This window comes from Misgurnus anguillicaudatus, unplaced genomic scaffold (assembly GCF_027580225.2).
Source record: "Misgurnus anguillicaudatus unplaced genomic scaffold, ASM2758022v2 HiC_scaffold_26, whole genome shotgun sequence".
Classification (NCBI taxonomy): domain Eukaryota; kingdom Metazoa; phylum Chordata; class Actinopteri; order Cypriniformes; family Cobitidae; genus Misgurnus; species Misgurnus anguillicaudatus.
In genome coordinates this window covers 4,336,151-4,345,926 of record NW_027395276.1, presented here as the reverse complement: position 1 = coordinate 4,345,926, position 9,776 = coordinate 4,336,151, and positions in this window count along the sequence as shown.

The window sequence follows — 9,776 nt, the reverse complement described above, 5'->3', positions numbered from 1 at the left end:
CACTTAACAGCCGACAACTCTGATGTGTGTGCCGACTTTTAGGTTAATCTAAGCACGCCAAGAGCCCTAAATATGCCTGAAATAAAAGTCAAGTTTGGGGCGTTGCCATGGGAACAGCGTTCGAGATATCAAAAATCCCATCGCAATTTAGCGTCTACAATGTCTCAGCATCATGTTGACAACTTCTGGTGTGAATCGCATTATTTCCCTAGAAGGAGTATTTAAAAGAACATTGCATGCAACTGTCAGGCTTAAATAAGCCTTTAAAATGAAAGTAAAAAGTTTGACGCGTTGCCATGGGAACAGCGTTTGAGATATCAAAAATCCCTTCGCAATTTATCATCTACAATGTCTTAGCATCATGTTGACCACTTTTGGTGTCAATCGCATGAATATCCTAGAAGGAGTATTTAAAAGAACATCGGATGGAACAGTCAAAAAAATCCACCTTTGTGACTGACACACTTCCTGGCGCCTGGTGGTGGCGCTATACCCGAGACTCACAATAAGCACATCGATGCGATCGGAATCTTCAGGCGAACAAACACCCCGCTTGGCATCACAATAAGAACTTTTTTGCCTTAGATATTAGACACTTCCTGTTTCTCTGATTTTGCCACAACTTTGTTGACTCGCCACGGCGGCACCGCTCGAGATATCAAAAATCCCTTCGCAATTTAGCAAGTACAATGTCTCGACATCATGATCACCACGTTTGGTGTCAATCCCATGAATCCTCTAGGAGGAGTATTTAAAAGTTCACCACATGCATTTTTGAAACAATCCAAAATAGCCGACTTCCTGTTGGGCGGAGCTTAAATGTTAGAGTGCGAAAGTTGTTCGGGTCGATGAGATCTATATGCGTACCAACTCTCGTACATGTGCGTACATTTTTGCCCGATCTGTGCCCCAATGTTTGTTTTTGCATTACAGGGGGCGCTACAGAGCTCCCTTGCCACGCCCGTGGTCCAGCCTTTGCCCAAACCTGATGGCCAACGACTCTGACGTCTGTGCAAAATTTCAAGAGTTTTTGAGTATGTTAAGGCCCCCAAATTGCCCCGAAACGTAAAAAAAAAATAAAAAAAAAAAAAATAATAAAAATAATAATCCGAGCAAAAACAATAGGGCTTCGCACCTACGGTGCAGGCCATTCTGGCCTGCTCCTCGGTGCTCGGGCCCTAATAATAATAAAAAAAATAATAATCCGAGCAAAAACAATAGGGCTTCGCACCTTTCGGTGCAGGCCATTCTGGCCTGCTCCTCGGTGCTCGGGCCCTAATAAATCCTAAGAAAAACAATAGGGCTTCGCACCTTTCGGTGCAGGCCATTCTGGCCTGCTCCTCGGTGCTCGGGCCCTAATTAAAGCTGCAAGCAGCGATGGAAGGGCCCTCGCACGCATATGCACCGCTACCCTATGGCATTAGTAAAGCAGTGAACCAGGGGGGTATAAATTAAAGTGGGTAAATACAGCTGGATATTCAAAGGGAAACTGGTGTGCCACACCGCCTGTGTGCAGCAGGTGGCGCTATGATGGTACCTGATTATTGTTATATTGATGTGTTCAGGCCGGGACCCTTATCAAACGTGTGAAGTCTGAAGCAGATCGGATAATGTATGCCTGAATTACAACAGCTTCCTGTTTCATGTCAAAACATCTCACTTTGCCAGGCCGCCACGGACACGCACTTCAACGAAAAGTCAAGATCTTCGCAATTTATCACGGCAAAGGGCTTAACATCAGTCTGACCAAATATGATGATGATTTGATTAAATCTCTAAGAGCAGTAAATCACAGCGTAAAACATGGCATTTCCTGCTACCTCTAGGTGGCGCTAGGACTGAAGGTGAATATTGGCATTGAAATGTGTTCAGGCCGAGACTCTTATCAAACATGTGAAGTGTGGGGCAGATTGGACATTGTATACCTGAGTTAGAGCCACTTCCTGTTTCATGGCGAAAACGCTGAATTTTGTCAGGCCGCCACGGACACACCCTCCAACGAAAAGTCAAAAGCTCCGCAATTTAACATCGCAAAGGCCTTTAGATCAGATTGACCAAATATGATGACGATCTGATAAAATCTCTAGGAGGAGTTCGTTAAAGTACGACGCTTGGAAATGTCAAAAAATGACAGAGAAAATTCAAAATGGTCGACTTCCTGTGGGGTTTAGAGCTTCGCTCCAAGAGACTTTTTTGTAGGTCTTGGGGTGATACATGATCCTACCGAATTTCGTATCTGTACGTTTTTCGTAGTGGGGGGGCTGTTCTTTTGAAATTTTGCAGGTGGCGCTATTGAGCCATTTCTACACGCCCACTTCTGACATGTTTGCAAAATTTCATGAGTTTTCGAGTATGTTTAGGCCCTCAAAAATGCGATTCACTTTGGAGAAGAAACGGAATAATAATAATAATAATAATAATAATAATAATAAACCGAGCAAAAACAATAGGGTCCTCACACTGGTGTGCTCGGGCCCTAATTAAAGCTGCAAGCAGCGATGGAAGGGCCCTCGCACGCATGTGCACCGCCACCCTATGGCATTAGTAAAGCAGTAAACCAGGGGGGTATGAATTAAAGTGGGTAAATACAGGTGGATATGCAAAGGGAAACGGATGTTCCACACCGCCTGTGTGCAGCAGGCGGCGCTATGACGGTACCTGATTATTGTTATATTGACGTGTTCAGGCCGGGACCCTTATCAAACGTGTGAAGTCTGGAGCAGATCAAACAATGTATGCCTGAATTACAACAGCTTCCTGTTTCATGGTGAAACATCACACTTTGCCAGGCTGCCACAGACACGCCCTTCAACGAAAAGTTAAGATCTTCGCAATTTATCATCGCAAAGGGCTTAAGATCAGTCTGACCAAATATGATGATGATTTTATTAAATCTCTAAGAGCAGTAAATCACAGCGTAAAACATGGCATTTCCTGCTACCTCTAGGTGGCGCTATGACTGAAGCTGAATATTGGCATTGAAATGTGTTCAGGCCAAGACTCGCATCAAACGTGTGAAGTGTGGGGCAGATTGGACATTGTATGCCTTAGTTATACAACTTCCTGTTTCATGGCGAAAATGCTGAACTTTGTCAGGCCGCCACGGACACACCCTCCAACAAAAAGTCAAAAGCTCCGCAATTTAACATCGCAAAGGCCTTTAGATGAGATTGACCAAATATGACGATGATCTGATTAAATCTGTAGGAGGAGTTCGTTAAAGTACGAAGGCTGGAAATGACCAAATTTGCACAGAAATCACAGTGAAAAATCAAAATGGCCGACTTCCTGTGGGGTTTAGAGCTTCGCTCCAAGAGACTTTTTTGTAGGTCTTGGGGTGATACATGATCCTACCAAATTTCGTATCGGTACGTTTTTCGTAGTGGGGGGGCTGTTCTTTTGAAATTTTGCAGGTGGCGCTATTGAGCCATTTCTACACGCCTACTTCTGGCGCCTATGCCAAATGTAAATTTTCGCCACTTCTGACGTGTGTGCAGAATTTCATGAGTTTTCGAGTATGTTTAGGCCCTAAAAATTGCGATTCACTTTGGAGAAGAAACGGAATAATAATAATAATAATAATAATAATAATATAGCTGCAAGCAGCAATGGCGGGCCCTCGCACGTTTTTTTACCGCTACACGGTGCGTCCGAGAAAACGATGCACGGTGGGCAAGGGCATCAAGTGGGTAAAATATCAGTGGGCTATTTAGTGTTGTTTCTGAGCCATTTGGGGACTGTACGTAAAAGAAACCCCACATTTTAGACAAACAGGTGCACTAGTGAGCCACTTAAGAGACACGCCTATGTCTGACCTTTTTGTCAACACTTAACAGCCGAAAACTCTGATGTGTGCAGAGATGTATAGTAAACGAAGTAGAACTACTTCACTACTGTACTTAAGTACTAAAAGACAGTATCTGTACTCTACTGAAGTATTATTTTTTTCTCCTACTTCCACTTTTACTTCAGTACATATTTTCGATGAGTTTAATACTTTTACTCCAATACATTTTTTATGTGCTGCATAGTTACTCGTTACACTCAAATGTTACGAATCATTCCAAACCTACATTATCACTGCCGGAGCGGTGATACACATTAGAAACACACACAGATTGTGGTCTAAACCAATAGGAGATAGTGAAGAGCGGACCCCTCCCTCCCTCTCACTCACAAATATGAGCCGCGGTTGTGGACAAATGTGAAGTGAAGAGAGAACCAAAGTGCACGAGAGAGACCGATAGAGAGAGAGAATTCGCGAGAAAGGGCGAGTGTGCGCGAAAGAAGGAAACCTAAATACATTGAAACATCTTGTACCTTTACCTATTACCATTACATCGACTAATATTTTATTAATTCTGAATTCTCTATTGCCATATTAGTTAAATTAATCTGAACATTCCTGTCCTTGTACTCCTGCTACAGCCAAAGCAATTGTGAGTGTCCTTTAGCTTAAACATTTGAAATAATATATAAACAATATTATATTAAAACTTTTGACTGTTTTCTTTAATAACTACATTACACAATACACTCTAAAAAAAAAAAGGTTCTATATAGCACCAAAACTGTTGCTTTGGATCGTAACGATAGAAGAACCATTTTTAGTGCCATATAGCACCAGTGAAGAACCAGTGAAGCACCAGTGAAGCACCTGTGTAGAACCATATAGTGCTATGTAGAACCATATGTGGTGCTATATGGCCCCTATATGGTTCTACACTGGTGCTTCACTGGTGCTTCACTGGTTCTTCACTGGTGCTTCACTGGTTCTTCACCGGTGCTATATGGCACTAAATGGTTCTTCTATCGTTACGATTGAAAGCAATAGTTTTGGTGCTATATAGAACCGTTTGTTTTTTTAGAGTGTACTTGTACTTTTTACTTTCAGTACTTGAGTATTATATTTTAAAATAAACTACTTGCAATACTTAAGTACAAAACATGTTTAATACTTCAGTACTTCCACTTAAGTGGTGTGCTCACTTTTTTGATAGAGCACTTGTACTTTTACTCAAGTCTGGGTGCCTAGTACTTTATACATCTCTGGATGTGTGTGCCAAATTTAAAGTTCAACTAAGCACGCCAAGAGCCTTAAACATGCCTGAAATTAAAGTAAAGTTTGACGCGTTGCCATGGGAACAGCGTTCGAGATGTCTAAAATTCCTTCGCAATTTATCATCTACAATGTCTCGGCATCATGTTGACCACTTCTGGTGTCAATCGCATGAATCCCATACGAGGAGTATTTAAAGGTTCACAGCATGTAACTGTCAGCCTTAAATATGTGTAAAAATGAAAGTAAAGTTTGATGCATTGCCATGGAAATAGCGTTTGAGATATCAAAAATCCCTTCGCAATTTATCATCTACAATGTCTCGGCATCATGTTGACCACTTCTCGTGTCAATCGCATGAAAATCCTAGAAGGAGTATTTAAAAGTTAACTGTATAAAACTGAAAGGCTTAAATATGCCTTTAAAATGAAAGTAAAGTTTGCCAGGTTGCCATGGGAACAGCGTTTGAGATATCAAAAATCCCTTCGCAATTTATCATCTACAGTGTCTCGGCATCATGTTGACCATTTCTCGTGTCAATCGCATGAAAATCCTAGAAGGAGTATTTAAAAGTTAACTGTATAAAACTGAAAGGCTTAAATATGCCTTTAAAATGAAAGTAAAGTTTGACGCGTTGCCATGGGAATACCGTTTGAGATATCAAAAATCCCTTCGCAATTTATCATCTACAATGTCTCGGCATCATGGTGACCACTTTTGGTGTCAATCGTATGAAAATCCTAGAAGGAGTATTTAAAAGAACATTGCATGGAACTTTCAAAAAAATCCAGCTTTGTGACTGACACACTTCCTGGCGCCTGCTGGTGGCGCTATACCCGGGAGTCACAATAGGCACATCGATGCGATCGGAATCTTCAGACGAACAAACACCCCGCGTGTCATTACAATAAGACATTTTTTGCCTTAGATATTAGACACTTCCTGTTTCTCTGATTTCGCCACAACTTTGTCGGCTCGCCATGGCAGAACCGTTCGAGATATCAAAAATCCCTTCGCAATTTAGCAAGTCCAATGTCTCGACATCATGTTCACCACTTCTGGTGTCAATCGCATGATTCCTCTAGGAGGAGTATTCAAAAGTTCAACGCATGCATTTTTTAAACAATCCAAAATAGCTGACTTCCTGTTGGGCGGAGCTTAAATGTTAGAGGGCGAAAGTTGTTCGGGTCGATGAGATCTATATGCGTACCAACTCTCGTACATGTGCGTACATGTTTGCATGATCTGTGCATCAATGTTTGTTTTTGCATTACAGGGGGCGCTACAGAGCCCCCGTGCCACGCCCGTGTTCCAGCCTTTGCCCGTTCGCAATGACGGACGACTCCGACGTCTGTGCCAAATTTCAAGAGTTTTCGAGTATGTTAAGGCACCCAAAATGCCCAAAAGTGTTAAAAAAAAAAAAATAATAATAATAAATATAGCTGCAAGCAGCGATGGCGGGCCCTCGCACGTTTGTTTACCGCTACACGGTGCCTCTGAGAAAACGATGCACGGTGGGCAAGTGCATCAAGTGGGTAAATATCATGCTGCTACTGACCCATTTAGGTACTGTAGGTAAAAGAAACCCCACATTTTAGACAAACGGGGGCGCTAGTGAGCCACTAAATAGACACGCCTTTATCTGACGTTTTTGTCAACACTTAACAGCCGACAAATCTGATGTGTGTGCCAAATTTAAAGTCAATCTAAGCACACCAAGAGCCTTAAATATGCCTGACATAAAAGTAAAGTTTGACACGTTGCCATGGGAACAGCGTTAGAGATGTCAAAAATTCCTTTGCAATTTATCATCTACAATGTCTCGGCATCATGTTGACCACTTCTCGTGTCAATCGCATGAAAATCCTAGAAGGAGTATTTAAAAGTTAACTGTATGCAACTGAAAGGCTTAAATATGCCTTTAAAATGAAAGTAAAGTTTGACAGGTTGCCATGGGAACAGCGTTAGAGATGTCAAAAATTCCTTTGCAATTTATCATCTACAATGTCTCGGCATCATGTTGACCACTTCTCGTGTCAATCGCATGAAAATCCTAGGAGGAGTATTTAAAAGTTAACTGTATGCAACTGAAAGGCTTAAATATGCCTTTAAAATGAAAGTAAAGTTTGACGCGTTGCCATGGGAATAGCGTTTGAGATATCAAAAATCCCTTCGCAATTTATCATCTACAATGTCTCAACATCATGTTGACCACTTTTGGTGTCAATCGCAGGAATATTCTAGAAGGAGTATTTAAAAGAACATCGCATGCAACTATCAAAAAAATCCACCTTTGTGACTGTCACACTTCCTGGCGCCTGGTGGTGGCGCTATACCCGGGAGTCACAATAGGCACATCGATGCGATCGGAATCTTCAGACGAACAAACACCCCGGGTGTCATCACAATAAGACATTTTTTGCCTTAGATATTAGACACTTCCTGTTTCTCTGATTTCGCCATGACTTTGTGGCTTCGCCATGGCAGAACCGTTCGAGATATCAAAAATCCCTTCGCAATTTAGCAAGAACAATGTCTCGACATCATGATCACCACGTTTGGTGTCAATCCCATGTATTCCCTCGGAGGAGTATTCAAAAGTTCACCCCATGCATTTTTTAAACAATCCAAAATGGCCGACCTCCTGTTGGGCGGAGCTAAAAGGTTAATGTGCGAAAGTTGTTCAGGTCGATGAGATCTATATGTGTACCAACTTTCATGCATGTGCGAACATTTTTGCCCGATCTGGGCCCCAATGTTTGTTTTTGCATTACAGGGGGCGCTACAGAGCCCCCATGCCACGCCCGTGTTCCAGCCTTTGCCCAGACCTGATGGCCGACGACTCTGACGTCTGTTTCAAATTTCAAGAGTTTTCGAGTATGTTTAGGCACCCAAAGTGCCCAAAAGTGTTAAAAAAAAATAATAATAATAATAATAAAAAAAATAATAATCCGAGCAAAAACAATAGGGCTTCGCACCTTTCGGTGCAGGCCATTCTGGCCTGCTCCTCGGTGCTCGGGCCCTAATAATAATAATAAATTCGAGCAAAACCAATAGGGCTTCGCACCTTTCGGTGCAGGCCATTCTGGCCTGCTCCTCGGTGCTCGGGCCCTAAATAATAAACCGAGCAAAAACAATAGGGCTTTGCACCCACGGTGCAGGCCATTCTGGCCTGCTCCTCGGTGCTCGGGCCCTAATTAAAGCTGCAAGCAGCGATGGAAGGGCCCTCGCACGCATGTGCACCGCCACCATATGGCCTTAGTAAAGCTGTGAACCAGGGGGATATGAATTTAATTGGGTAAATAAAGGTGCAGTTTCAAAAGAATTTTGATGTGCCACACCTCCTGTGTGCAGCAGGTGGCGCTATGACTGTAACTGATTGTTGTTATATTGATGTGTTCAGGCCAAGAACCTTGTTAAACATATGAAGTCTCTGACAGGTCGGACATTGTATGCCTGAGTTACAACAGCTTTCTCATGGTGAAACATCACATTTTGCCAGGCCACCACGGACATGCCCTTTAACAAAAATTCCAGATCTTCACCATTTATCATTGTGAAGTCCTTAAGTTCAGACTGACCAAATATGATGATGATCTGAATACATTTCTATGAGCAGTAAATCACAGTGTAAAACACGTCATTTCCTGCTGCCAGCAGGTGGCGCTATAACTTTTACTGAATATTGCCATGTTGATGTGTTCAGGCCAGGACACTTATCAAACATGTGAAGTGTGGGTCAGAGTGGACGTTTTAAGTCTGAGTTAGAACAACTTCCTGTTTCATTGCGAAACACAGAAATTTGGCAGGCCACCACAGACACACCCTCCAACAAAATGTCAAGACCTCCACAATTTAACATCGCAAAGGCCTTTAGATGACACAGACTAAATATGATGATTATCTGATTAAATTTCTAGTAGGAGTTCGTTAAAGTCCGAAGCTCAGAAATAGCAAAATTTGCACTCAAATTACAGAGGAAATTCAAAATGGCTGACTTCCTGTGGGGTTTAGAGCTTTGCTCCAAGAGACTTTTTTGTATGTCTTGGGGTAATACATGATCCTACCACATTTCGTATCTGTACGTTTAACGTAGCGGGGGGCTGCTCTCTTGAATTTTTGTAGGTGGCGCTATAGAGCCATTTTTACACCCCCAGTTCTGAACCTTATATCACATGAAAATTTTCACCACCTTTGACATGTGTGCAACGTTTCATGACTTTTTGAGCTTGTTTAGGCTGTCAAAATGTGATTCATTTAACAATATTTTGCGAGGCCGGCACGGACAAGCCCTTTAACGAAAAGTCAAGGTCTTCGCTATTTATCATCACACAAGGTCTTGAGATTAGACTGATGAAATATGATGTTGATATAATCAAATCTCCAAGAGCAGTAAGTCACAGCACAAAAGGTGGTATTTCCTGCTGCCTCTAGGTGGCGCTATGACTGTTACTGAATTATGCCATGTTGATGTGTTCAGGCCGGGACCCTTATGAAACGTGTGAAGTTGGGGGCAGATCGGACTATGTATGTCTGAATTACAACAGCTTCCTGTTTCATGGTGAAACATCACATTTTGACAGGCCGCCACGGACACGCCCTTCAACGAAAAGTCAAGATCTTTGCAATTTATCGCCGCAAAGGGCTTAAAATCAGTCTGACCAAATATGATGATGATTTGATTAAATCTCTAAGAGCAGTAAATCAGAGCGTAAAA